This window comes from Lacerta agilis, chromosome 13 (assembly GCF_009819535.1).
Source record: "Lacerta agilis isolate rLacAgi1 chromosome 13, rLacAgi1.pri, whole genome shotgun sequence".
NCBI lineage: Eukaryota > Metazoa > Chordata > Lepidosauria > Squamata > Lacertidae > Lacerta > Lacerta agilis.
In genome coordinates, this window is record NC_046324.1 from 16,774,544 (window position 1) to 16,801,803 (window position 27,260).

Sequence of the window (27,260 nt, forward strand, 5' to 3'; positions counted from 1 at the left end):
GAGAGAGAAAGGGAGAACGTTTCATCGCACCAAGGAGAAATCTGACAGAACACTCTCCTAATTTGAATACAACCCGATAACATTCACTCATACACACACAAAACCACATACACACACAACTAGAAGCGGTCTACTGCAGTAATGACCTATAGGATTGGCTTGATTCTGCATTGTTTGGCTTGATAATATTGTACAGTTGGGGGTGGGGTGGGGTGTTCTATCCTGTTGCACTGAGTCTTTAATATGAAGAAAGGTGGGGTGGAGATGATAGATAGATAGATAGATAGATAGATAGACAGACAGACAGACAGACAGATAGATAAGTAAAATAAAATATAGCATTAATAGGCCAAGCAGTCGTAAAAAGTCAAAACAAAGGAACAGGTGGATTTCTATCCTTTGTACTATGTCAAATTACTTACAGATATATTTGAATATGGTAACATATTTGAATGTACAGAGACCGAACATGTGTGTTTATGCATATACATATTGGAATAACTGACATTACAGTTTGCTATTACAATACCAAAAGCAAAGCTAGCTCATCCTGTCATTTCCCTGATGGGTTTTATACCGGGGGGGGGGTGTCACTCCCACTGACCCCCCCCCATTTAAAAATCACTAAGGTGTTTTGTTTTGTTTTTGCATGCAAGCAAATAAAAGCATTCGTTTCTTCCCCACTCCATCCTATGCACCAGTTTCTTTCCTCCCTCCCTGCGCCTCTACCCTCATTTGGATAACAGGATGGGCAGCAGATAGGCATAAACACATACAAAAAAATATATGAGGAAGGGCAAGTGGGAAAAGTCCATTAGTTCAATTATTCGTGCGGGAGGGCAAGGATTTTTCTGCCTGAGGAAGGAGGTGGCACAGACAGAAACGGGGATGTGCCAGCTTGGCCTATTGTTCTGCCGTTGTGGGTTAATTAATTAGCGAGATCAAAAGGGAGGAGAGGGCGGGCTTCAGCATTACGGTAACGATTCAGCAGCTGTGCAACCTACCTCACGTCAATGCGGCCATCTTACAAAACGGCATTTGACTCCATCAAAATGGCTTCCTGGCACCGAGAACCTATAAGCTGCGGCAGGGTGGCCTGGAGTTGTTGAGAGGGTCTCTTCTCAGGGAGAGGGGCTGCCCTTCTTTCATACACAAACAACAGACACACACACACACACACACAGCCTCCTCCTACTTGTTCTTTGAGGGCACTGCACACAGCACGGATGGGCTTTGAGGGAGGGGAGAGCAGGACTAAGGAGGAGGAAGTAGGGCAGGGGGAATTAAAAGCCAGAGACGCACGCAGTGGCCCTCCATCTTCATCGCCGTTTGCAGCTCGTGCCAAATTGGAAGTTCCTTATCTCGGCAGCAGAATGTCGCACAGCCTCTGCGCGGGAGACAATAAGGCACAGCGTCATTACTCACAGAGTACAGTACATGGGCATAATGCCATGGTTACACACAGGAAGACAAAAACACAGATAATCCCTGTGAACTGATATATCACTGTACACTCTCACACTGTACTCACAGACACAAGCACTCAGCTTTTGGGGCCTTAACGCACAATAAAAGATGGAGCCAGAATTTCTTGTGTGAGGGCAAAAGGATGAGATTGTTTCCCTCTCCTCACTGGCAATATCTGCAGCACAGAAGTAACGTGAGTCCTATCTGGTAAAAATGACATTTGTCTTACACATATATGGTATGATTCTGGCAGTTAGCAGGCCAGCTTGCAAATATAAGGGTTAGTCTTTGGAATGTGTCAGAACAACTTCAGTTCATCCAGGGGAGCTCTCCCAGGTCCTGAAATACCCAATTCTGGCTGGCTGAACACAGAAACCTAGGAAGTTGCTTTAAACAGAGTCAGACTGCTAGACCATATTGCCCCGTTTTAGACTGGCAATGGCTCTCTAGGGTCTGAGGCAGGGATCCTTTCTAGCCCCCTCCCCTCCCCCAGAGATTCCAGGGATTGAGCCTGATATTTTTTGCATGTAAAGCAGGTGCTCTACAACTAAGTTACAGCCCCTCCGCAAAACCTGCCCCCCAACCTGCTCTCTACTGCCTAAATATAGAGACCTGCCCCTTATACACTCTTTGTTCTGGGTCAGTTCCTGTGATGGCCTGGGAGTCAGACTCTGATGCTGAACCTGAGGGATCCCAGCCTGCACGGGATTCACCGCCTCCAGAACCAGCTGAGCCGGGGCCAGGGCTTGAGCCTGAAGGATCCCCACCTGTGCTGGATCCCCAGGTGCAGGCATCAGCAGAGTCTGCTCTGGCTCCTGATGGGAGGGAGGACCCATTGCCTGCAGGTGCTCCACTCCCAGCCTCTTCAGAGGAAGCTGAGGCATCCCCTGGGTCCAGTAACCCACCATCCTCTCCTGAGCTACAGAGGCTCAGGGCAGAGAGGCGAAGGGAGTTAAGTGTCTGCAGGAGGAGTGCTCGCCTCCAGGCCCGGAGGAGAGGCGAGTCTCCGGAGGATCGGGACCGCCCTAAGCATAGGGCCAGATAAAAGCCAGCCAGACCCAGCCCAAGTTGCGTGAGCAACTTAGTTGCAAGCGTGTGCTCAACCTGCAACCTTGTGCCTGAACCTGCCTTGGACCTTGATCTGCTCCCTGCCTCGCTCCCTGCCGGATTGACCTCCTTTGGACCCCTAGACCCAGGACTGGATTTGGACCTCGCTTCATGGACAAACCCTTGGGGCCAGCACAGTTTGCTCACGCCACACCCGCACTCCCCCTTCGCTGGGGTGCGTTCGGGAGGAACTAGTAGCCATGGCTGACCAGGCGGCTGCGCTGGTGGCATTGGCCCAGGAGAACCAGGCCTTGACCCACACCGTGCAGCAGCTAAGCAATGTGGTTACGGCGCTTCAGCAGCGTTTGGATGCCTTACTGGCTCCTGGAGCCGCCGCCCCAGCTCCTGGCAAGTACCCAGTGGCCCTGCCAGAGAAATTTGATGGGTCCCCAGCCAGCTTTCCCATGTTTCTCGCCCAGGCCAAGCTGTATATTCAGGGGCGAGCTCGGGATTTCCCTGACGATCGCACTAAGGTGCACTTCCTGATCAGCTTGCTGAAGGACCAGGCGGCCAAGTGGGCGTTGCCGCTGCTCCGGCAAGACTCCCCCTTGCTGACAGACTATACGGGGTTTTGCAATCATCTGGAAACCACGTTCGCCAACCCTCAGAAGGGGAGTCAAGCCAATCGGGCAATTCGGCGGTTGAAACAGGGCAAGTCCACAGTGGCCACCTATGCCACGGAATTTCGGCTGCTGGCGCAGGACTTGACCTGGAACGACTCTGCCCTGCGGGACCAGTATCTCGAGGGACTTTCAGACGAGATACTGGATCAGCTGGCCACGTTGGATCGCCCTGCCACACTGGATGCCCTCATCCAACGGAGTCTGCAGATAGACGATCGGTTGGAGGACCGTCGCCAGGCCCGGGGCCGCCGGCACTCCGGCCTCCCGGCGCCGGTGCTTCCCTGCAGTTCCGTGGCCAGAGCTGAGTCATTGGAGGAGCCGATGCAGCTCGGGGCAGCGCGGCCTCGCCTCTCCCCCTCGGAAAAGACTCGGCGTCAGGAGGGGAACCTGTGTCTCTACTGCGGTGGGAGTGGACACTACGCCCGAACCTGCCCTGAGAAACGCCAGCCGCAGGGAAAACGGCCAACCCCAGTAGCCGATGGCCCAGGCTACCTGGGGTCCCAAGCATCGCATGATGGGCCCTCACCAGTGGAATTGCAACACCTCATGATACCGGTGCGTCTATACCCCCCCGGTGGGCCCTGGATTCTCACCCACGCTCTGGTGGATTCGGGGGCAACCCGCTCCTATATGGACTCTGCCTTCGCCACTCAGCATCAGGTGCCGCTTCAGAACAAGCCGGAACCAGTACAGGTGGAGGCAATTGACGGACGGCTCCTACGCTCGGGCGCTGTTACTCGGGAGACCCAGCCCTTGGTCCTGTGCTACCAGCAGCACCGGGAGGTGCGAACCCTGGACATTGCCACCATGCCCCGGTTTCCCCTGGTGCTTGGGATGGACTGGCTGGAGTCGCACAATGTTCAGATCGACTGGGTCAATCGGACTGTACGCTTCCCAGACCCGGGTTCCCATGCTCAGTCCGAGTTAGTAGCAGCTGCCCCCATGGGTCAGGCTTTGTCAACGCTCCCTGCTGTGTACCAGGACTATTTAGACGTGTTCGAGGAACAGGGAGCAGACAAGCTGCCGCCTCATCGGTCCTTCGACTGCGGCATAGACCTACAGCCTGGGGCGCCCCTGCCTGTGAGCCGCTTATATTCTCTTTCAGAGCCAGAGCGTGAAGCCTTGCAGGACTTCCTTCGCAAGAACCTGGAACGCGGGTTCATTAGACCCTCTACCTCACCCACTGCCGCTCCTGTACTCTTCGTTAAGAAGAAGTGTGGGGAGCTTCGCCTCTGCCATGACTACCGGGCCCTGAATAAGATCACCATCCCAGACCGGTACCCCTTGCCCCTTATTGCAGAATTGCTGGAGCGGGTGCAGGGGGCGCAGATGTTCACCAAACTGGACCTCCGAGGGGCCTACAACCTGATTCGGATCCGTGCCGGGGACGAGTGGAAGACTGCATTCGGGACCCGGTATGGGCAGTTTGAATACCTGGTTATGCCGTTCGGATTATGCAACGCGCCCGCCGTGTTTCAACGGTACATCAATCACGTGTTCCAGGACTTGCTAGACAAATACGTGGTGGTGTACCTAGATGATATTCTGGTTTATTCCCGTGACCCAGCCCGTCACGAGAGTCATGTTCGGTCCGTGTTGCAGCGCTTGCGGGAGCACCGACTGTACGCCAAGCTCAGCAAGTGCGAGTTCCACCAGCGGTCAGTAGACTTCCTTGGACACCGACTCTCCCCTGACGGGGTGCAGATGGACCCTGGGAAGGTGGCTGCGGTTCGAGAGTGGGCAGCGCCCCGGAACCGCAAGGACTTACAGCGGTTCCTAGGGTTCGCCAACTATTACCGGACCTTCATTGCAGATTATGCTCATCGCACCACCCCATTAACCCGACTGCTGCGCCCCAAGACGCCCTTCTCCTGGGATGAGGAGGCTGAAGTGGCATTTCAGGGGTTGAAAGCCTGTTTCCAGAGGGCGCCGATTTTACAGCATCCTGATCCCTCTCGTCCCTTCGTGGTGGAGACTGATGCCTCCAGTACGGCTCTCGGTGCCATCCTGTCTCAGCAACACGGACCCGATGCGCCACTGTTACCCTGCGCTTACTACTCCCGGCAGCTCCTCCCGGCGGAGCGTAACTATACCGTGTGGGAGCGGGAACTACTGGCCATCAAGGTGGCCTTTGAGGTCTGGCGCCATCATCTTGAGGGGGCACGACACCCGGTGGAAGTGAGAACGGACCACCGGAATCTGGAGTACCTCCAGACCACCCGCAAGTTGAACCAAAGGCAGATCCGGTGGGCGCTGTTTTTCTCCCGGTTCCAGTTCTGGATCCGCTACATCCCTAGCTCCCAAAACCGGAAAGCGGATGCCCTGTCCCGGAAACCTGAGGACGTCGCAGACACTGTACAGCAGGCAGTACCGACGACTATCTTACCACCAGCCGCATTCCTGGCCACTCAGGAGGCCAAGCCGCTGCAGGCTTGGGTGCGAGAACAGCAACGGGTCGACGCTTGGGCACAGGAACGGCTCCGGGAACTGTCTGACGGGTCATGCCCTCGATATCCGGGGCTGGCCCTGCACCAGGGCCTACTGCTGCACCAGGGTCGTCTATACATCCCACCAGGACCATTGCGGGCTGAGGTTCTCCAGATGTCCCACGATGCCCCAGCAGCAGGGCACTTTGGGCGGTACCGGACCACCCATCTGGTAAGCCGGGAGTTCTGGTGGCCCCGCCTGAAGGCTGATGTGGCACGCTATGTTGCTGGTTGCGATGTCTGCCGGCGGGCCAAGGGTCCTACCGGGCGACCCCCCGGTCTGCTCCAGCCATTACCAGTCCCACCGCGTCCCTGGCACACGGTCTCGCTGGACTTTGTGGTGGACTTGCCCCCATCTCGTCACTGTACCTGCCTCCTGGTTTTCACGGACCATTTCACTAAGATGGTGCACTGTGCCCCCTGCCCGTCCATACCCACAGCTAAGGAAACGGCTCAACTGTACTTGCAGCACATCTTCCGCCTGCATGGCCTGCCCGAGCGTGTGGTTTCTGACCGCGGCGTCCAGTTCACATCCCACTTCTGGCGAGCCCTGCACCAGACCCTTGGGACGGAGGTCTGTCTATCTTCGGCCCACCACCCGCAGACCGATGGCCAGACGGAACGGGCAAATGCGGTGCTGGAGCAGTACCTCCGGTGTTACTGCAGTTTCCAGCAGGATGACTGGGTCGATCACTTGCCATTGGCGGAGTTCGCCTACAACAATGCAGTGAACGCCTCCACCCAGCAGACCCCGTTCCAGGCCTCCTACGGCTACCATCCTCGTTTGTTCCCGGACGTGCTGCCAGCTTCCGCGGTCCCCGCAGTGACAGACTGGCTTCAGGAGCTTCAGTCCCAGCAACAATTATTGATGGAGCAACTGCGCCAGGCCAAGGACGCATACAAGGCCCAGGCTGACCGACATCGTCAGGAGGGGCCAGAACTCCATGTTGGCGATCGGGTGTGGCTCTCTACCCGTCACCTGCATCCTTCTCGGCCCTCACGAAAGCTGGATGCACGGTTTGCCGGCCCATTCACCATCACTGCGCAGGTGTCGCCGGTGGCGTTTCGCCTCCAGTTACCTCCATCGCTCAAGGTTCACCCAGTGTTCCACCGGTCCCTACTTAGTCCAGTCGCCCCGCCCGACGAGTTCCACCCAGACAATCCACGACCGCAGCCAGTTTTGGTTGAGGGGGAGCCTGAGTACGAGGTGGAGCGCATTCTCGACTCACGATACCGCAGGGGGAAGCTCCAATACCTCATCGACTGGAAGGGGTATGGGCCTGAGGATCGTTCATGGGAACCAGCGGAAAACGTCCACGCACCTGCCTGCCTCCGTGATTTCCATGCAGCTTACCCCAGCAAGCCTGGTCCGGCCCCTCGGTTGAGGGGGGGGCCTGGGAGGGGGGATGGTGTGATGGCCTGGGAGTCAGACTCTGATGCTGAACCTGAGGGATCCCAGCCTGCACGGGATTCACCGCCTCCAGAACCAGCTGAGCCGGGGCCAGGGCTTGAGCCTGAAGGATCCCCACCTGTGCTGGATCCCCAGGTGCAGGCATCAGCAGAGTCTGCTCTGGCTCCTGATGGGAGGGAGGACCCATTGCCTGCAGGTGCTCCACTCCCAGCCTCTTCAGAGGAAGCTGAGGCATCCCCTGGGTCCAGTAACCCACCATCCTCTCCTGAGCTACAGAGGCTCAGGGCAGAGAGGCGAAGGGAGTTAAGTGTCTGCAGGAGGAGTGCTCGCCTCCAGGCCCGGAGGAGAGGCGAGTCTCCGGAGGATCGGGACCGCCCTAAGCATAGGGCCAGATAAAAGCCAGCCAGACCCAGCCCAAGTTGCGTGAGCAACTTAGTTGCAAGCGTGTGCTCAACCTGCAACCTTGTGCCTGAACCTGCCTTGGACCTTGATCTGCTCCCTGCCTCGCTCCCTGCCGGATTGACCTCCTTTGGACCCCTAGACCCAGGACTGGATTTGGACCTCGCTTCATGGACAAACCCTTGGGGCCAGCACAGTTCCCCTTCACTCTTATCCAAACACCCAACATGGCCAGAACAGGTCGTACACTTTGCTCATCCTTGAATAAAAAGGCACTTGGTCACACCCCTGAGGCTGTAAGTCTGCCACCACCCATGAGCTGAAGCATGAACACATCTGCTACCAGGATAATTGGTACTTTGTTCCTAGCCATTTGCAACTCACTAATTGGGTGTGAATTAACCTTTGCTACCTTTCTGAATTCAATGCGATTCATATACCTGCCCTCCCACTCTTGATCTTGCTGGATCACAGGACCAATTCCTACCACACTGTTGATATGGTGATGGGCAGTAGCTAACTTTTTGGAGGGGAGGGAAGGACCACAATAACCAAAGTCATGGATGTTCTAGGAAGCGTGTTTGTCACCCTGACCCAACCCAAGTTTCCCTGGGGAAAGGAGTGGTAGATCATACTATAAGTCTGTTCTCCCTCACTCTACCTCCAGGATATGTGAATATATGAAACTGCTTTAGTATTATCAACTTCAGCAATGGGAAACCTCAGGTGTCAAACACGGCAGTCCAGATAGAGAGGCCTGGAGGGATAAGCTTGACTCATATGCCTAAGGTTCCCCATACCTGGTGTAGATAACATTGGACTATCTGAATCCCTAACAAACTACAGCTCCCAGGATTATTTGGGGGAATCTACTGTATGTGCTTTAAATGTATGGTTTTGAGTCTTGAACCTGAGTCTCCCCAGTCCATCCAACACTCTAACCACTATGTCAAACTGTCTCTCTTCCCACTAATATCTTTTTGTCTTATGTCTTTTACATACCGGTAGGAGCACCCAAAGCAACCAATATGATTGGTTCTGGTTTTCTGGAGTAGATGCTCCCATACATAGAGTGTGCATGATTAGAAAACAAAAACCCACCCAGCCCCTCTGCCTTCTGTGTCCAAGTCCATTGACTCACCTCTCCAAGCTGAGAGAGAGAAAGAGAGAGAGAGATGTCTTGTCTCTTTGTGTCACCGCATCCCAAGCCATGAACTCTCAGTCACATCTGATTAAGGAAGAAGAAGGGGAAAAAATCATCTCAATTAGAGAAAGGCTCCCACACGTCTGGATGGATGTCAAGTAATTACTGCTTGTCATTCACAGAAAAATGGACGCCGAAAGAGAATTTAGTTTTCGGATGATCTATGCAGGCCTTAAAATAAGGAATTTGAGGCCTCCGCTTCGTAGGCTGGTTTCCAGTTTATACTCATTTGACAGAATCAAGTGGTAAAGTCATTGCTGAACTACACCACTTTAAGCTGTAGATGTGTGGGTTCAAGATGGAATGGGAGATGTCAGACGTTTGATTGCTCTCCCACAAAAACAGAACTCTATGCTTGCAGAAAGTGACCATAATCCATCCAACCTTCTCCCTAACATGGTATTTTATTATCCAATATGCAATGTGCATAGGATATATTCACATTGCAGTCTGAAGTATTACAGTCTGCGGTGACACCCCCCCCCCAAAAAAAAAATCACCCAGATTTTTACTATTTCATACTGTCAGTTGTAGAGAAAGGACCTAGGAGCTTATCTATGCATTAAGCAATATCAGGTGGCAGAATTCCAAACAGTGCCATTTCAGACTACAGGTGGGAATACCATAGAATCATAGAATCATAGAGTTTGAAGAGACCACAAGGGCCATCCAATATGACACACTCTACCTTGGACATTGTAACCAGTTGGTCTCACGTTTTTCAGTGTACCATATTCTAGTGTACTAAATATAGGGAGGTTTTCTTTTCCACAGGGGAACATTAAAAAAAAAGAATACAATCACCCACACAGGTGAAATTATACAATCCAGCATGTCACTTAATGCCAGTGTGACACACTGTTTAGTGTGCTAGGAGACCATGGTTTGAATCCCCGCTCAGTCGCGAAGCACTCTTTTTTTGCATTTAGTCTTTATTATTTTACATATTAAGTCCCTTCACCACAAACAGAACAAAAGAAAAAATAGATCGCACCAGATACAAAAAAATGTAACTTATAAAGTAATTTTTTCTCCATATGTTAAGACTTTTGTCATCCTCAGTATGGGTCCTACGTTTCCTTGTTGACTGCATACTTATATCAGCCGTGAAGCTCATGGGATGACCTTGGGCCAGTCACCATCTCTTTGCTTAAGCCTAACTCACAGGGTAGTTGTGAAGATGAAATTGGGGAGAGGAGAACCATGCACACCACCTCAAGCTCCTTGAGGAATTTTCATTGTTTCCCGCAAGGGGACAATGACAATAAAGATCTATTCTATTCTATTCTATTCGAAGATGTAAATGTAATAAAATAATAAATGTTAGCCTATCACCACAATCCATTTTATGTACAGGAAAGCTCTTAACATACTGTTTTGACTATGCATTCCTGTTTGTGTAGAACTTGCTTGCCACCCGTTCTCTCTTCACCGTGCACCGATAATAATCATTATTAATAACTAATGGTGATGTTGCATTTCAAGCTTTCATATCATAGCTTCATGCATCTCTTCTCTGCACTCAAAATTCTCCTTCACCCCACCTGGGTGGAGCATGTACTAGTAACTCACGGCATGCTTTAGCATCATTGAACTGTGAATCACCCCACTCTCAGTTCACCCATTAGTGGAGATGTGGGGTGACTTTGCAGCTTTACGGCAGCAGATCACCCAGGTGACCATTTGCAATTTCTTTTATAATTGACTTAAATATTACATTATATCCCTCCTTTCCTCCCAAAGGAGCCCAGGGTAGCAAACACATCAGTGACAAAGCAATGCAATCAAAAATTAAACATATTTTGAACAATGATACATCTAAAAGCATTTAAAACAATAAGCACTGAGAAACAGGGTGCTGTTAGTAAGGGGCTGCAGGGCTGGGGAGATGCAGGTTGAAATCTACAGTCAAGTAAAATTGTAATTCATTCTTCCACCCAGCTTTGGCTCTGACCCCATTCATCACTGGTATGTGGCCCCCAGAAACGCTGCCCAGAAAGAAATGTGGCCCTTGGTCTGAAAAAAAGATTCCCCACCCTCATCTTAAGGTGTATTATGTGTGGCAATGTCCTTATAAATCACTTTTTAAGCTGCGTGAAGCAGTGAACAAATGGAATAAACCAAACTAACAGAACTACAAAGTAAAGCTCAGATTAAAGTCCCTTTACAACAGCCCAGTAGGGTAGTGTCATCCTGAAATGGGGGGGGGGGAGGCTGAAAACATGTTAGCTTGCCTAAGGCCATGCAATGAGCTCAATTTATGGGCTGAGATAAAATTTAAGCCATGGACTCCTCAACAGTACATCGCAACAGTGAGCTAGTTCACACAGCATGCTCAACTGTGGCTCAGCGATATCGTGTCAGCTTCCAGAGGAAAACTTGGGAGCTGCTTTGTTCCTCCCCAGACCTTTGTGCTCCCATCAACCCAAAGTCCAAACCAGGAATCACAGTTAAGCTCTCTCCTTTTAGGGCTGCCACGCACCCGGAATTCCCCAGACATATCTGGGAATCGTCCGTCGGAAACAGCGTCTGGGCAGAATTTGTGAAAATGTCTTGAAAATGTTCGAATATGCCAGGCGTATGTTGTTGGCAAATCCCGCCCCCCCCCAAAAAAAGCTGGACAACTGTGTCCCCAAAAAAGCTCAACAACTTTTGTTTTGACTCTTTAAAAATGTGGCAACCCCTGCTAACCAAAAGCTGTAACCAAGGTTTGATGTTGGCTCAAGAAACACCGGCTTGACCTTGGTTTAGCTCAGCATCGGTGTCGCTAAGTCAAGGTTTGCCTCAGGGTGCCTTGAAAACCAGACCAGTGTACCCCCATTTTGCTTCATGTAATTAGAAGGAACGCTAAAAAAAGCAAAAAAATAAAAATAAAATAATCCTCACCATTAAGCACGTTTACCGCTACACACACACACACACACACACAAAAGCACAAGCAAACAAGCTCTTTAATCCTGCTCCTTCCTTTCCCAGCTCCTTTTCTCTGGCTGGGTTAGCATCCCCTTTTGCAAAAAGCTTTTCCTTCCCCCCACCAGATCCATCCACCCCATGTGCAAAGTGGGAAAACATCATTAGGGAGGGAAAATAATTTAGTTTGTTAATCGGCATCCAATGGTGGGAAACAAGGGGGAGACCAGCGAGGGAGGGAGACTTGGCGGTTGAGGCTTAGGAAAGGCCAATACAAAGCCACCATTCATGATGTCCAGGGCTGGGGATTCGCATTGAATTAAACAGACACAAAGAGCAAAGGCATTTTTATCCTCCCTCCCTCCCTCTCTCTCCCTACCTCCCTCCCTCTCTCCATGAGAATTATCATATCTCCCTGGCACTAGGAAACCTCCGGCATGAGAGAGTGGGGAGGGAGGGAGAACAAACTGTGGCCCAAGGTACAGAAGGCTTTGTTCCTGCATGGGATTTATGTCTGGGAAGCACCATATGGTTTTGTGGCGAGCAACTGGCCATTGCGCACCCGGCTTTAATAAGAACTCCGCTAATGTGAATGAGTCCTTCTCTCTTCTCCACCCCCCCACCCGCCACCCTTTGCCCACCCGCCTCGCTCCATTCCGTGTGCCTACAAAGCACCACCACTGTCTGAAAAACAAACAAAATAACTGTTTGCATTTGAAGAGCTAGCAAAGCAACCCCTCTGCCAAAGCAAGCACAAAAACGGGGTGCAGGGAAGGGAGAGGGGGGAGGGAGGGGGGAGATGGATAAAGAAGAAGAAGAGAGGGACTAGACAACGACCATTCAGACATGGAGATGAATCGGTCACTATGCAATACCTCGGCTGGCTACTCTTTCGGATGCCCAAAGTCCCTAGCAATGATCCACGTCTGTGCTTGCCCTGATGAATGCGTTGGCATTTGCTGCAACGAAAGCGTGTATCCTTAAAAACGTCTATGAACTTAGGAAGGTCCCACAGGGTTGTGGCTCTCCGCATGGGTGTTTTAAAGACGCACACCTGACCGTGCGACGCCGATGAGCTTGCTGCTGGGAAATGCCCTCTGCTCACAGCAAACACAACTGCCTGCAAAGTGCATCGCAGCATAAAGGGGCATTTCCATATCACGGCCTTCATCTGGTTTAATCACGGTCAATTCCTCTCATACAAGGAACCCTGCAAACTTCATTTCTGTGAGGGGGTAGGCACGCTGCTGCCATCAGGGCAGGACTTGGCCCTCAAACGTGGAATAAGCAGAAAGGCCCCCAAAAGTAGCTAGGCTGGTTTACCACATTTTGAAGCGAGCAATTAAAACACATTACTGTGTATGGGGAAGAAACAAACGATAACCAAGTCTAGAGTCTAAAAATGCTCAGTCTGCACTGCTGGATGGACATCAACAATCAAATTTGAAACCCTACTTGTAGTAAAACAAGCCCTATAGAAATGCATGTTTCTGATTTAAAGTGTGTGTGTGTGAATATACAACCACTTATCAGATATATCACAGTGTCTTAAGAATTTTAGTTACAGGTGGGTATCCATGTTGGTCTGCCATAGTCAAAACAAAATAAAATAAAAAATTCTTTCCAGTAGCACCTTAGAGACCAACTAAGTTTGTTCTTGGTATGAGCTTTCATGTGCATGCACACTTCTTCAGATACTTCTTTAGATAATTGTTTTTAAGAGTTTTAAATATCACCATTATAAATGACAACACAACATTTGATGCCAGGGGGTGAACCTACTGGCAAATCCAGTCAGTGTAGACCAGGGATAGGGAATCTGTGGCCCTTCAGATGATGTTGTTATACACCTCCCATCACCCCTGATCTTGATGGCTGGTGCTGATGGAAGTTGGAGCCCAAGAATGGCAGGAAGACCAGTGGTTCCCCACTACTGTTGCAAGGAAGTGCAACTTCATATGAGATGTAGACTCCTAGAGTTGGAGAGCGCTTTGTATGCAATTCCATCTAACTAACTCCTTGCTTGATACAGGAAATCAAGAGCTTGCGCACCCACAACGGGTGGGTGTCCAGATTCTGCTTGAAGGCACCCAGGGAGGGAGACCCTACAACCTCTCTAGGTCATCAGTCACATTGTCAAACTGCTTGTAGAGTTAAGACAGGGGTGGGAAAGTGCTTCAGCTCAAGGGCCACATTCCCTTCCAGGTAACCTTTCAGGGACCACATGCCAGTGGTAGGTGGGGCCAGGAGAAAAACTGGGTGGAGCAACAAATGCTAATTGACCCAGCCCCCACACTCACTCTATCCTTCACCCAGGCAAGCAAGAAACATTATCAGAGTCCAAGGACATGCCCCCTCCAGGCAAAAACACTCAAGGAGGGTGCAAAGCACAGCTGGTGAGGGGAGTGGCATCAGGATAAAAGGGTGCATGGTTTGAGGAGAGTCTCAAGGGCCAGATAGAGAGTGCCCCCCAGGCCTGAGGTTCCCCATTCCTGAGTTAAGAAATGTCTCCTACCCAAATCCACATTTCTGTAACATAAGCTTGTTTAGCCTACTCCTGTGCTCCAGGGTAGCTGAAAACAAGTATTCTATATGACAGCCCTTCACAGATTTGATGGATGCTTTTATGTCCCTCCAGTCTTCTCTTCTTCAGAGTAAGCATGTTCAGTTTTTTCAGCCTTTCATCCTACGACTTCTTTTCCGTACTCCTGACCATCTTCACTGCCCTCCTCTGAACCCATATCAGCTTGTCTGCATCCTCCTTAAAGTGCATCCCCCAGAACGGGACACAAAGCCATTGAACTCACAACCATAAAAGAAGTAGCAACCTCCACTAGTTAGCATTTTTAACAAAGAATGAATGAATTCATGGAGAAGAGGGTCTATCAATGACTAGACCTAGATGGGCAACTAGGCTGGATGTATTGCATTACTGGTCTTCTTCCAACTTGATGCCCTCCGGCTGTTTTGGACTACAGCCCCAGTAAGCAGGGTCAAAGGTCAAGGATGATGGGAAATGTAGTCCAACATCTGGAGAGCATCTGGATGTTGACAGTTGCTATACACACTTAACTGGGCTTTCCGTCCTATTGAACTCGTTGGGGTTTACCTCTGAATAAGCACATGTAGGTTTGCACGGCAATATACCATTCAGACACACATACACACACACCCCAAAATTTCCCTCTGCTCGTCTGCTTTATATGAACTATTTGAAAACAAAGAACGACGAGCTTAAGGGAAAGACTGTGAGAAAGATCTCGGTGCACAGGGTTACTAAAAGTTGGGTGGAGGGGAAAGAGAGGAGGAGAAGCACTAATTAGCACTCGGCCCATCACCTCCCATTAATAGCTTGTCACTGTTTCATTGATGTAGCTGAAGGCAAGGAAGTTGAGATGTGTGATGCTTACCTGTCTCTATCTCATTAACAGAATGCAGGGTGAGAACAGACGTTTATTGCCTGCATCACAGACAGAGCATCACAGACAAAGGCGTGCCCCTCTTGCGCAGCCTAATTATTGAACTGATTTCTGAGCAGGTGTGTGCCATCGAGCGCACCTCTATGTTCATGCATAGATAATATCAACAAGGGTGTGTGCACATTTTATGGAGGATAGCCTCCTTTTGGCTCAGAAACGCCCACGCCACAAAGGTCATGTGAAATTTGGATTCAGAAGGGTCTTATTTACCCCCTGTCTGGAAATCAGGTTGGCAAGCTTTTAACTTGGTAGGTCATTCAACTTAAACTTAAGTTGATTTGTCAGTCAAGGGAACTTTTGTTCAATGAGAATAAGATGGGGCATGCCTGTTTACGTTTCAGGGCTGTTTGGGGTCAGCTGTGTTACCATGAAGGGAAATAAAAAGAAAACAATAGATACTACATGAAGAGGCAGGCACTGTTTGTTAAATTATTAAGTTACCCCAGCTGTCAATATATCAAAAAAGGTACATATAGAATTTTTTTAATCAGCTAAATAACGGTTGATCAAGTTAAAAAAAACAACCACTATTTAATTTGTTTAGAGCCCTACTGGAGACTGTTGAGGGGTAAGCAGGATATCTGGATAAAAATGATTTACAAGAGGGGTGGAGAATCCAGCAACATCTCCAGGGCTCTCCTCCCCCCCCCCCCAATTTACCAAGTCATCATAAACACAGAAGGCTCAAGTCACTTCCTCCCCCACTTCAAAAAGCTGGATTTTTGCAGCGGCAACAACTGAAGTACTCGTGTGCCAATAAAAATCCATTGATGTCAGTGCATTATAAATAACTAAGAAAAAGAGGGGGGGTGAGGATCTGAATATGTATTGAAATAGACACAAGGTCCAGTTTGCTACCAAAAAAATGGTGTGTATCTTTCATCTGTAGGCATACATCAAAACACACCTTTCAACATCTCTTAGCCAGAGATGCAAAGAGCTTTTGAAAGCAAAAACAAATCTTTGACAACTATCTGGGTGGGAAGTGGGGAGGGGGAGAGAAATATAGAACAGCAGTTTAAAAAAGGGATGGTTTTTTAGCCTACAACGGGATTTTCTTGTCACCATATGCAAAAACAATCCCATTAATGAGAGCATGAACGTACATCAAGGAAGGATGCCACAGTAGCTACTATAGACTAGTGCTGGGGACCCCCAATATGGTGTTCATGGGCAACACAGCACTCTCAGATATCCCTCACGGGGCTCACCATACTTCCTTCCTCATCACAATTTCTGAAAATTAGTTTTCTGGTCATTTGGGGAGCTATTGGAGGGAGGGATTTCCTGCTCCTTTCTCACCCACATTTTACTTGTGTGTGTGTTTTTGTTTTGTTTTGTTTTGTGGAGGTGAAAACGGGTTGGAATGGAAGCAACTTCTCAGCATCACCAGGTTTTCTTCTTGGAACGAGTACTTTATGCTTTCTTATCTTCCCCCAAATATGCCTCTGGTCCCACATACGTTGGGGACCCCTGTACTAACACACTGGGCCCTTCAAAATGGCATACAAATTCAGGTGTCTGCACCGTCTTCATACAGGACCTTTATACCTATATTACCTATATTACCATATATACCCTGACCCCAAGAATCTACACTGGGAAAGCCATCTGAGGACATCTCATAAGCAGCCGCCAAACTTTCCCTGAAAGGAGAAACAGAGCTGAGCTCTAAGTAGAAGAAAAATATCGCAGCTCTTTGGTCAGGTCAATGATGATATTTCAGCATCACAAGTCAGAAACTTCCTGGCATTTTTACCAGCTTGGTAAAAAGACCCACTGAGTAAAAAGACCCACTGAGTTTTTCCTCCATTAACTAAGAGATGAGTAATTGTCTAGTGAGTGTATCTTGGATTAGGAATTTACAAGGTGGTGAGGTCATTGTTAAAAACTCAGATATATAATCTAATCACCAATGGCACATTAAACCTAGGTTATTGTTGTCTTTTTTTGCGATGGAGATGATGATGGTTTCATTGCTATACCACTTTATATTTTAAAGAGCACAGCTCAAAGTGGTTTAAAGGTAAAGGTAAAGGTACCCCTGACCATCAGGTCCAGTCGTGTCCGACTCTGGGGTTGCGGCGCTCATCTCGCTCTATAGGCCGAGGGAGCCGGCGTTTGTCCGCAGACAGCTTCCGGGTCATGTGGCCAGCATGACAAAGCCGCTTCTGGCGAACCAGAGCAGCGCACGGAAACGCCGTTTACCTTCCCGCTGGAGCGGTCCCTATTTATCTACTTGCACTTTGACATGCTTTCGAACTGCTAGGTGGGCAGGAGCTGGGACCGAGCAACGGGAGCTCACCCCGTGGCAGGGATTCGAACCGCTAACCTTCTGATCAGCAAGCCCTAGACTCTGTGGTTTAACCCACAGCGCCACCTGGGTCCCCCAAAGTGGTTTACAACGCATTAAAACTTCAAATAAAGCACTCCAGAGTAAAACAAATGAGAGCTTCGAGGAAAATATTTTAGATCCTCCTCTAAGTGACATTTTGCTTTCTCCAGTCACCAACCTGCCATCCAGAGATTTCCAAGATGTCCCAATTGGACCTGCTTCAGTCACAAAACACGCCTAGTGCCTGGCTGATTTCTAATACCGGTGAGGGTTGTGCCTGTAGTGTTCCAGGTTGGGGAGAGGAGAGACTTTGGACAGGATGTCCTCAATATGATCCACTCCTCTCCCTTCTGCTGTTGCTGCCTCTGAGCCTAATCCCCACCAGTGCTCCCAGAGAAAGAGGGCAGGTGGGTAAGCTGCTGGCTATGGTTCCTTGAACCCCCCAGAGCAGGTGGCAATAGCAAGAGGGAAAACAACAGAGTAAGGGGTTCTAGAGATCAGCACTGGCCCCCTTCAAAGCCATGAGCCTTGGCTGGTGCCCAGCAATACCTATCCCCAACACCAGGCATATGCAAACTCGGCCTTCCAGATGTTTTGGGACTACAACTCCCATCATCCCTGCCCACTGGTCCTGTTTGCAAGGGGTGATGGGAGTTGTAGACCCAAAACATCTGGAGGGCCGAGTTTGCCTATGCCTGACCAACACCATCTCCATACACCTCTAAACTAAATGCAATGTACATTCATTTGGATGTGAGGCATCTAATACAGACCTTTTTGGCATGTCTCAGTGTGGATGGTGTTATATGCATTTCTATTCATATTAGAAGCCTAAAGCGAAGGAATTAACAGTTTTGTGGCACACGGCTTCCCATCCCCACTGCCCTGATTCCCTCCTTAAGATGGCCAGGCTACAGCACAATGCTGCAACAATAGTGGAAGCCACAATTCTTAAAAGCACAATAGGATCCTCGGGGGTTAGACGTGGCAACCTTTAGGTACCTAGCCTACAATGGGGATTGATAGGCCAGTCTATTCCCAATCCATGTCAATTTCAAACGTCTATATTCCTAATGCCCTCCTATCCCATTTCTGCATAAAGTCTGCAATTCTTCCCCCTACTGCCACAATAAAACAGTATTCACGTGTGTTTGAAAACAAGTGTTTAAATAAGCATTTTATCGCATTTCTGAAAACATCCCAAAATAAATCTTTGCAAACCATTTTGGAATGTTCCAAGCCAAGAACTGTGTCACAAAATTCAGAGGTGAAAGATCCAAAGGATAATTCCATTCCATACTTCATACAAATCCAGGAAGCCTGGATCAGGTCAGCTCCCAAAGGACTTTTCAGAGATCAAAATCCTTGAGCATCAGAGGTACAGAGCCTTACATCAACTCAGTCCATTGGTCCTCCTAGCTCAGTATTTTCTACACTGGCAGTCAGCAATTTTGAAGGATTTTATACAGGGTTCTCTCTCAGCCCTTCCTGGAGAGGATTGAACCGGATACCTCTTGCATTCAAAGCAGATGCTCTGACACTGATCCCAAAATCCCCTGAACTTCCACTCAGGCTTGCCCTTCCTCCAGCATCTTGTATCCACTGCTTATTCTTCCCCTTTCCTTCAACTCCCATGCCTTTCCAACATGGCCAAGCATCGGGGACAATGGTAGTTGTCAGGGACAATGGGAGTCCAGCAATATCTTGAGGGCCACTGGTTCCCCATCCCTGCATTGAAGTGTGGATGACAGTTAAGCATCTGCAGTTGCTAGCTGCAATTTAACAAATCGCACAACCAGTTTTGTGTACCCAGTTGGGGCGGGGGAAGAGAGGGAGAACTTTGAGCTCACACAGCAATCTGCTTTTGAAAATGAGGGTACCTTCGAAAACAGTGTTTGATAAGGCATGGGAGTCTGTTCATATATATATATATATATATATATATATATATATATATATATATATATATATATATATTTAAATCATCCTATTGGGTGGACCCTGAAAAAAAACTTCTTTGGATTACAGTCACTGTCTTGGGCTGCACATGCATAGTCCCACATGACAATTCATTGACTAGGACCTGACATCCAAACCATTTATAGTTTGCTTTCTCATTTTTAAACTGAATAACCAATGACATAAACACACTACAAATCCCCAGTGTAGAAACATTTCTGAGGATCCACAAAGGGGAGGGTCTGTCTTCAGAGAGGAAAGACAAAAATTGTAATTTAAGATACAAAAGCGCCAATGCTTTTTTTTTTAAAGAAGGGGTGGCCACTGCTTACATTTGATATTTTATTTTTCATTGAATTTTAGAATTCAAAGCATTCCCTATTGCAGTGTTGCCACGAAGCCTATTGTCAGAAGAAAACACGGGTGTTTTACCTTCACAGGGAAACTATCTGCCAGGTTTGGATGTAAAATGTAAGGGGAAATGTGTAGTATCTATTTCATCAAATCTGGTCTAAGAAGCAGGCGGTCAATGCGTGGGCACACTCACCAGTGGCAGGCTTTCAAGAAACCTGAGCCACTGAGCCCGTGCTTTCACGTCAGCCTCGACGAGCGAGAAGTAGAAACTTTGATCTGTAATTACAGCATTGGCTGATTAATCACATTGATTAAGCAGTCCAAACTTGCAGCCCTGATTTTGTATAAATATATAACCATATACACACCGTGCATTTCACAATTTCGTGCCTATTCACATTCCCTTGCAAATGTTGATAATCACAGATGAATTCTGAGAATGCCCAGAAGTAAGATGTATAACCCTGCTTGTCAGATATACACAAGTCAGCACCAACATGCTGCAATCACATTTACTGTAGGTGCCTTTTGACTTTCCGTTATGCATATCTGAGTTTTAGAAAATTCGCAAAATTAATCTGAAAATGTTGGTATTCACCAACTTTGAGCATTCATGACAACATATTAATTTAAAGTGTCTGTGCAATATATATATTTATACACATGCACACTTCCTCGTTTTACATTCAAACCAATGCTTCCAGATTGGCTTCAGAGGTCCAGCTTCTTAGGCAATGACTGGCAAAGATCCAACTGGTAGGTACCAGGGATAGGAACTTCTCAGTGGTGGCACCACAGTTGTGGAAATCTCTCCCTGGGAAGATCCAGCAATCCCCTTCCCTACCATTTTTAGGTGGCATTTGAATATGTTTTTATTCCTGAAGGTGTTTAGATAGATAACAAAAGGCTGATCTAGATTAGTGATTTATCACAGGTGCAACATGTTCTTGACACAATAATAGTGTGTTATTAGTGGTGCATTTATTATACTTTATTAGTTGTTAGCTATTCTGCAATGCTTCTCCATTGCCAACACATTATTGCTCTCCACAGGGACCAGAGCACAACAAAAGCAGGACAAGCAAAACTAAAAACTCCAAACAAGTTATGGAATTTCAGCAAGAAATGACAAAATATGCACTGAAACAGCATGGTCACCCCCAAAACTTTTGTGGGCACAAACTGCTTTGAAAGCAGTATTGCATATGGCCACCTTGACAGGAGTCAGAGCACAAATCATCATGAACGCACAATAAAAGGACGTATGGAGGGCCCTCTGAGCAGCACAATTGGTGCTCTGCTGATTTTTTCGAAATAAAAAAACCGGTGTGTATTTTTAGTGCATTATTTAATTTTTAATACAGTATATTACTGTTGCCATGTGTCTTGCAATGCTAAGCCGCTTTACAAAATTAGTTTGAACAGCAGGGTGTAAATAAATCATGCAAAAGAGAGCTCCGTCTGAGAAATGGCTCAGAGACAAAGGGGCCCCAGAATCTCTCGCCACACAAGCTAAATCACACCTGCACTGTCTGCGAGCCACTATCCTTTGTGTAAGGAAAGTTTAAATGGTTTCACTGTACTCTTCTGTACGTGTTCAAACTTTTGCAGGAAACATCAAGAAAGAAACCTACCTCTCATGAACAATATACGGAGCTTCATAGCCAGCCAGACCATCAGTCAGTATAGCACAGGGCAGGAATCTTTCATCTGTCTTTATTGTATACAATAAGCCATCCATCCTCTTTTTCCTGTCCGGTTTCCAATCAATTCCCCAGTTACAAAAGTCTAAACGGAGCACAAAGGTCCGTATAGTTAAAGCTATGGTTTTCTCAGTAGTAATGTACGGAAGTTAGAGCTGGACCATAAAGAAGGCTGTTCGCTGAAGAATTGATGCTTTTGAATTATGGTGCTGGAGAAGACTCTTGAGAGTCCCATGGACTGCAAAAAGATCAAACCTATCCATTCTTAAAGAAATCAGCTCTGAGTGCTCACTAGAAGGACAGATCCTGAAGTTGAGGCTCCAGTACTTTGGCCACCTCATGAGAAGAGAAGACTCCCTAGAAAAGACCCTGATGTTGGGAAAGATGGAGGGCACAAGGAGAAGGGGACGACAGAGGATGAGATGGTTGGACAGTGTTCTCGAAGCTACTAACATGAGTTTGGCCAAACTGTGAGAGGCAGTGAAGGATAGGCGTGCCTGGCGTGCTCTGGTCCATGGGGTCACGAAGAGTCGGACACGACTGAACGACTGAACAACAACAACAACAAACGGAGCACACATCCCAGTGCAGATACATTTCTGATAGGAAGGTGGACTGTCTTTCTGGATGTGAGATATAAACTTACTATTTCATATAGCCCAACAATTGTGTATCTTGGAAGCAGCTATCCAAGGTTCTGTCACCAGATATTCTTTCAACTTATAATACTAGGGACTGAACCCAGGACTTTTCTAACATGAAGACACAGCATGTGCTCCGCCACTGAGCTATGGGACTTCTTTCTCAGTTTTGCTTGAGGAAATTCCGCAGAGGAGAGTAACCACACTAATCCCAAGGCAGAAGCTTCACCTTGCAATGAGACACACACATCAGAATGGAAATTCATAACAAGAGCTACCAATTGCCTTCTGCAGATTCCTATGAAGGCATACACATGCAAGAATGGATCCCTGGGGTCTTTGCAAAGCTTTAATCGGGGGGTTAGTTCTTAATACAGATAAGAAAAAGCTAGATAGTACACCCACCCTTTAAAAGCATAATCAACAAGAAGAGAACTTTCATGCCGGAGAGCTGGTCCTACTCATAGCTGATCCATTAGTGGACATGATTTAGTTCCCTTGATTTCAATGGGTCTGCTCCAAGTGGAACTTAGTTTGATACAACCCATCAATATCCAGTTACCATCACTGCAGCTCAATAAAGTTTATTGCTATTTCCCCTCAAAAGTAAAGTGAAAAATGAATCAAGTCATAATAAACTAGTTGTATATTTTTCTTATGTCATCAACATGAACACTTCATGTGGGCACAAAATGAGCAAAGGCCTATTTCACTCACTTCCAAAAGATGGTACTGCCCAGTTCTCCCCCCCCCCCCAGAAAAATAGGTGCTGGAACTCACCATGAATGCCTCCCTCATACTCTTAAAATGGCAATGGCACCCACCTGAGAGGTGTCGGAACTTAGGTCCGGCAAGTTCCAGCTGAAAAAGAGCCCTGGCACCACCTACATCAAAGATGTCCTGCATCAGGGATTGCCAGATTTACATTTCAAGGTGACTGGAATCTCACTTTTTAAAAATTCATACAGGAGAGAAACCATAAAAAGCTGGTCTAGAGTAACAGACTAGGGTGATGTCCACAGTTTCCAGGGACTGTTCACATTGTGAGACTTTTGTGGGTGAGCTGAGTTTGTTTGGGCCCGGAGAGAGAGCCCAAAGGCTGAGAGGCAGGGTGCGTCAAAATGTGTGTGTGTGTGTGTGTGTGTGTGTATAACTGTGTATTAATGTAACATTTTTATAGGTAACTGTTTCTGCGATATTTTAAGTTGTCTACTGTTGCTTCGGTTTTTTGTATACCACTTAGAGATATTTTCATATATTATGCAGTATAGAAATTTAATAATAATAATAATAACAGCAACAACAACAACAACAACAACAACAACAACAACAACAACAACAGAATTGGTATTGGAGAGAGGCATGATTTGGTGGACACCTGGAATGAAAACATATTGGGTTCAAACCTTTTTCTAAAGTGGAAGCACTGGTTTTGCCCAGGTGAACTACATCTCTACAGTGAGGCTGAGTTGTGAACCAAGGAGGCTTCTGCCAACAACTCACAAGCTAGCAACTTCCATCCTCAGTCTCCTCATTGAACAAATTAAAATGGGAACAAGTGGAGGTTTGCAGCTCAGTGGCCGAGCAACTTCTCTGTATGCAGAAGGCATCTCCCGGTGAGACTGAGAAAGGCTTCCTGCCTGAAACCTTGGAGAGTCACTTCCACTCAGTTTAGATGAACACTGAGTAGTTGAACCAATGGCCTAACTCAGTATAAGGCTACTCCCTACGTTCCTAACAATAGCGACCCAGCGTACAGAGCTATTCTGAGGATTACTCAGATAATGCAAGCGAAGTACCTTGGACAAATTAAAACGCGCATGTGAACAGACCCCTTAGCTAGCACAGTAATAATAATGGTACTTAGCATTTATATGAGGCTTAAGATTCTAAATCCTCATCTAAAATGCTAAGTGCCATTATTATTATTATTATTATTATTATTATTATTATTATTATTATTATTATTATTATTACAGAGCTAACTAAGGGGTCTGTTCACAACCAGGAAGCACAAGGCCACGCACACAAGCTCCAGAGTGCTGCTTATAAAAAGAAAAGAAAAGGGCATAGCAAATTGCACTTGTGAAAAGAAAGCATCCAAATCCACAGAGAATGCAAATCTTCCTAAAGCAAGTGGAGTGGAGTTGCAAAAATCTGTGCTCAGGATTCAGCATTGAGCAGTTCATCGTATGCATAGGTGGGTGTTGGCTCCTGAGCTCTCCCCCCGCCCCACAGCCTCCGCAAACTACCTGAACTAAAGCAAAATGAGAGGAGCTAGCCAATAAGAGCCAGTCTGCACATTCTATGGATTTATAACGAGTGAAGCTTTTCCTGGACCGTACCACTTCAGGCTCAAGGTGGGCACCTGTGTTCGTGAGCATTTTCCTGCGGCAATAGGGGTTCTACATACACTGCACTACACATCAAAAACAAGCACAATATGGAGAAGGAATAGGTCTAGTCTTTTCCTGTGACTTAGCTGGTTTGTGTATGCTTTGTTGAAGCGGGGAATATTTTTTTAAAAAAGTGATTTCCCCACCCACTCCCAAACAACTCACATTGTCCAGTCCAGAGGGAAAAAAAGCTTTTCTGCTTGTTTCTGATACATGCACAAGCTGGTCCTCAAAGGAAGAAGAAATCACAATACACAGCATGTTAATAATGAGAGGCAGGCAGGCACACCGACAGGTAGACCAGTGCACATGGGAAGCAATTACATCAGGAATGATTATACAAAGAACAAGCAATTGCCGTGGGATTTTATTGCAGTGCTATCGTCCAACGTAGCTAGTGACTAGGGACTAGCGCCTTGGAGATTCCAAATCTACCCTTGGCCACAAAGCTCACTGCTACCACCTCTCAGCAAAGCCTACCTCGCAAGGTTGGTGTGAGAACAATCGGCAGGGGGAAAAGGTAGAACCACGTATGTTGCATCAATCTCCTTGGAAGGAGGACAGGATAGACATTTAATAGATGAGTGAATAAATTTCTTTGCAAGCAAAAAAGAAAGAAAAAGGTTTCAGTTCACCCTATATGGTGCTCCTGTCATTCCATTCTCTATCTCTAAGCTGCCACCACCCCCTGCAAGCCTTGTTAGCACCCTCCTCCATCTTCCACTTGCTTGGAGAACGGCGTGGGAAAGCTGCCCATGGGCTTTTCACAAATCCAGTAGCCCCTTGAACCAAAACCAATTAGAATGGCCCAAGGTCCTGCCATTGAAGGCTGGGCCTTCTTTTCAAATGGCTGCAGTCTCAATGGTTTCAAGGAGCCTGGATGTGAATGTGCAGGGTCCACTTAAGAGTGGTGCTTAAGGCAGGGCCAAGGTGAATGGAAACGTCTCTCTTCTATAGGAACAGCGGCTCCTGTTTCTAAGAGACCAACTGACCAAGACTTTGTCGAAAAGCTCTCCCCTCTCCCCCTCCTGTTCTCTGAGCTGTCGGGGCTCACTTGCCCCTAACTAAGCCAAAAGCAAGGCAATCAATATAGCCATCAACTATAACAATTGTGATTTCTGCTGAAGAGAAAGGAAGCCATTGAAGATCAGGTGAGATCAACTGACACGCAAATTTGTCAGGGTCGGCGGGGTTTTCCCCTTCTAAGGGGGGGGCAATACATTCTACAGGCACACAGAGAGAAACACGGACGTGTAATTCAGTTTGATCACAATGAGGGGGGGGGAGAGAAAGTCATGTTCAAAGTAGAAATGCCAATTAAGGATTTGGGGGGGGGGGACAAATTCGTCCAGTTCACATTTTAACACAAACCTACCTAGCTATCACATCGTGGACCAACACGCAATAAACTGAACCAGAACTATCGTTCAGATTCTTATTTTATTTCACTTAATTTAGTTTTCTACCCCACCCTTCCTCCCAACGGAGTCCAGGGCAGCAATTCGCACATCTCCGAATGTTGTGATGTGCTTTCCTTACCAGAAAAAAATGCATTTAGATGCTTATATTAAGGGAAAGTGCACCCCAAAAATGTGTATAATGGTGAAAATGTACCAAAACGCATTATAGTAGGATAAATGGCTTGCAAAAATGCATACATTAAGACGAAATGGCATGCAAAAAAAGTGTCTATTAGGAGAAACGTGCATGAGAAGGCATACAAATTTTCATGCAGACTTAAAAAAAATGCTAAGGAAATAGAGTGAAGTGGACTTAAAGGCTGGAAAAATGAGAAACTCACATAACTGACAGATTTGTCCATCCCTACAGCCAACTGATATTTTTTTTTAAGTGAGTGTAGTGTAACAATACAACCTTCTTATTTCACCCTTTCTTAAAGAGCAAAAATATATAGTCCTTCTATATTTTACCTCCATAACAACCCTCAAAGGTAGGTTAGGCAAAGAGAAAACAACCAACTCAAGATCCAGCCCCACTTACTTTTGGAAATATCTGTCCATTTTTGATTTTCTCAATTTCTCTATATCTTTCCCAATCTTAAATTCAGTTCTCCACATTCTGCAGCAATTTGCCATTATTATTGTTGTTTTTTTTAAAGAATCTTCATAAAAAATCATCTGCATTTGGGTGTGATTTTCTCCTAGCAAACATACTGTACTACAAAATAGCTATGAGATGAACTGTACACCAGAAAATCCACAGTTTTTGAGTCTCACCTCTGCTACAAAATGTACAAGGCTGGTCTCTTAAAAGCTCCTATTTCTTAGCCTCAACCCTCTACTGCAGTGAGGGCAGTTTTGGTGGCCATACTGACATATTACAAATAATATAATTTTTGTGCACTCGATACAATTTACTAATTATATATATATATATATATATATATATATATATATATATATGCACTTAAATATTTTGCGCATGTGTGCATAATGTGTGATAATGATATACCACACATACATGCACTTCGCAAAACCATGTTGGCAGCTTGTTTGCTCAGAAAGCAGTAAATGAACGCTCTGAGCTAACAAAGCAGCTGATATGATCAACTTTGCAGAGGTTTTGCAAAGATTATGAAGCGCTTTGAACACTTGGTAAGTGCTACAGTGTATATAAATTTCATTTGAGTTGAAACAAACTTCTGCCATTCAGCTGGCTACAACCAAATAACTACTTAAATAAATTTGTACTTTGTTAAATTTGCAAGTCTCAAACATTCACTTTGACACACTGAAAAAAAGAAGAAATTGCCATGCACTGTTAGA

At 47.1% G+C, this 27,260-nt stretch overlaps 1 long non-coding RNA gene across 1 annotated transcript in view; it reads right to left on the reverse strand.

The window, feature by feature from the left end:
• Positions 1-8,737, reverse strand: part of LOC117056846 — a 48,821-nt gene extending 40,084 nt beyond the window's left edge. Inside the window, exons 1-2 of the long non-coding RNA XR_004427770.1 lie at positions 8,635-8,737; positions 1,005-1,387 (exon numbers count right to left, since the gene is read on the reverse strand). This is a non-coding gene — a long non-coding RNA (uncharacterized LOC117056846). The remainder of the gene's footprint in view (positions 1-1,004; positions 1,388-8,634) is intronic.
• Positions 8,738-27,260: the final 18,523 nt, after the last annotated feature.